The sequence below is a fragment of the Octodon degus genome, unplaced genomic scaffold, assembly GCF_000260255.1.
Source record: "Octodon degus isolate 3935 unplaced genomic scaffold, OctDeg1.0 scaffold00020, whole genome shotgun sequence".
Lineage (NCBI taxonomy): Eukaryota > Metazoa > Chordata > Mammalia > Rodentia > Octodontidae > Octodon > Octodon degus.
Window position 1 is genome coordinate 13,152,068 of NW_004524596.1, and position 2,510 is coordinate 13,154,577.

At 47.8% G+C, this 2,510-nt stretch overlaps 1 pseudogene; it reads left to right on the forward strand.

The window, feature by feature from the left end:
- The first annotated feature begins 1,798 nt into the window (after positions 1 to 1,798).
- Positions 1,799 to 2,309, forward strand: LOC101578457 (annotated as a pseudogene).
- Positions 2,310 to 2,510: the final 201 nt, after the last annotated feature.

A 2,510-nucleotide genomic window follows, 5' to 3' on the forward strand; every position in this document is an offset into this window, starting at 1 on the left:
CAAACAACTAGCAATCCTGTGTTTAATCTGACAGCCCTACTCGGGGGTCCGTGTGTCGAGCTGGGTGAAGGAGGTACAGATGTTGAGGAGGAAGCTGAGGACAGGACTTTACTTTGCTTATGGGGATTGTGAGGTGTCTGGGCTGCAGCAGGTTTCTGACATCCCTCAGTACCTTTCTGCTCTTGTTCCTTGAGGATACAATGGGGTTTTTTTGGGGGGGTTGGTTGTTTTATTTTTTGTTTTTGTCCTGGGAAAGCGAATAATACAGCTTTTCTGGAGAGAATCTGTGGACTGAGAAGAGCTAAGAACAAGAAAGAGAAATGCTGTCTTTCTTCCTTTTTTTTTCCCCCTCCTTTTGGCACTTTTTTTTTGGAGATGCAATCTTTTACCTAACCCCAAATCAACAGAGATGTTTCAGGAATGTCAGAAAAGACGTCTGTGTTTTCTCTTCCAAAGCTCTTCCTTCTCTAGAGCCATAAATTAACATTCAGTGCTACAAAAGTCATTTTACTTGGCTCGCTCTCTCTCTCTGTCTTTCTGTCTCTCTCTGTCTTTCTCTGTCTCCCTCTGTCTCTCTGTCTCTCTCTCTGTCTCTCTCTCTGTCTCTCTCTCTGTCTCTCTCTATCTCTCTCTGTCTCTCTCTCTCTCTCTGTCTTTCTCTGTCTCTGTCTCTCTCTGTCTTTCTCTGTCTCTGTCTCTCTCTGTCTTTCTCTATCTCCCTCTGTCTCTCTCTGTCTCTCTCTCTGTCTCTCTGTCTCTCTCTCTTTCTCTGTCTCTCTCTGTCTTTCTCTGTCTCTCTGTCTTTCTCTGTCTCCCTCTGTCTCTCTCTGTCTCTCTCTATCTCTCTCTGTCTCTCTGTCTCTCTCTCTGTCTTTCTCTCTCTCTCTGTCTCTCTCTCTCTCTCGTGTCTCTCTCTGTCTCTTTCTGTCTCTCTCTCTGTCTCTGTCTCTCTGTCTCTCGCTCTGTCTCTCTCTCTGTCTCTTTCTGTCTCTGTCTGTCTGTCTGTCTGTCTGTCTGTCTGTCTCTCTCTCTCTCTCTCTCTCTCCTCTCATCTTTTTGAGACAGAATCTCTCTATGCAGTTCAGGCTGGCTTTGAGCTCACTTTGTAGCCCAGGATGGTCTCCAACTCGCTATGATCCTCCTGTATCAGCCTCCTGAGTGCTAGGATTACAGGTGTGCACCACCATGCCTGGCTCTTCACTTGGGTTCATATTTCAGCCCTTTCTGGGAAATGGGTGTATCCTTATGCCTGTGGGTGTTTGGCCACTTACGCATGTCCTGGTGGCTGTGCTGGGCTCTGGGCCCAAGTCAGTTTATATGCATGTGACTCCACATGCGTGCCTCTGTGGGTGGGTCAGCACACACATGCTCCCTTGTGTCCTGGCCTGTTGATGTGTGCCCCCAAGGCGTCTTGTATGTGTTCCTGGGGGAGGTGCCAGTTATTTTGTATTCATTAATAAACATTTCCCAGAAATCCCACTTAGAAGTCTCCTGGATTATTTTGGAGACTATAGAGTATTTTTAGAAGATTATTTTAATCATCTTTTCAAATCCAAAATATTTGGAGGCGGATAACCTTGCTCCCTTCCCCAGAGGTATTCTTGGCTTCTTTGTGTAAGTCTGTAAGTTCTGCACAGACATCAAAGCAAGGCCAAACACTGATTACGGTGGCGCATGCCTGTGAGCTGAACCCTCAGGAGGCTGCGGCAGGTGGCTACCTTGCAGGTTCAAGGCCATCCTGGACAATATAGCAAGAAAACTGAGGAGACCCTGCAGATTTCCGTGCGGCTGGGTTGAGATGGTGAAGTTGTTCATTGGAAACCTGCCCCGGGAGGCCACAGAGCAAGAGATCCGCTCACTCTTTGAGCAGTATGGGAAGGTGCTGGAATGTGACATCATTAAGAACTATGGCTTTGTGCACATAGAGGACAAGACAGTGGCGGAGGATGCCATCCGGAACCTGCACCACTATAAGTTGCACGGGGTGAGCATCAATGTGGAAGCAAGCAAGAACAAGAGCAAAGCTTCAACCAAGTTACACGTGGGTAACATCAGCCCCACCTGTACCAACAAAGAGCTTCGGGCCAAGTTTGAGGAATATGGTCCAGTCATCGAATGTGACATCATGAAAGATTATGCCTTTGTACACATGGAGCGGGCAGAAGATGCAGTGGAGGCCATCAGGGGCCTTGATAACACTGAGTTTCAAGGTGGGATGTGTGTGGGCTGAAATTCCGAGCTGCGGTTGTGCATGAGAATACACACTTCGTTGGTACCCCATCTCCGGGACGTTTTTGGCTCTGTGCATTCAGTCCCTCAGGAACCGTGGACCTTAATTTACCTTGCTAAGTTCAGACCTCCTTTTTCTCTCTAGTGCCCATTATCCTGTTCTTGCTGTTGTTTAATACTTCTGTAGCTTCCCATTAATGTTCTGTTTTCCCAGCAGGCCTCATTGTATGCAGAAGCTATGGTGGGGGCTGCCCTGTCTCCTCCCTGCCTCCTGCCTCCTG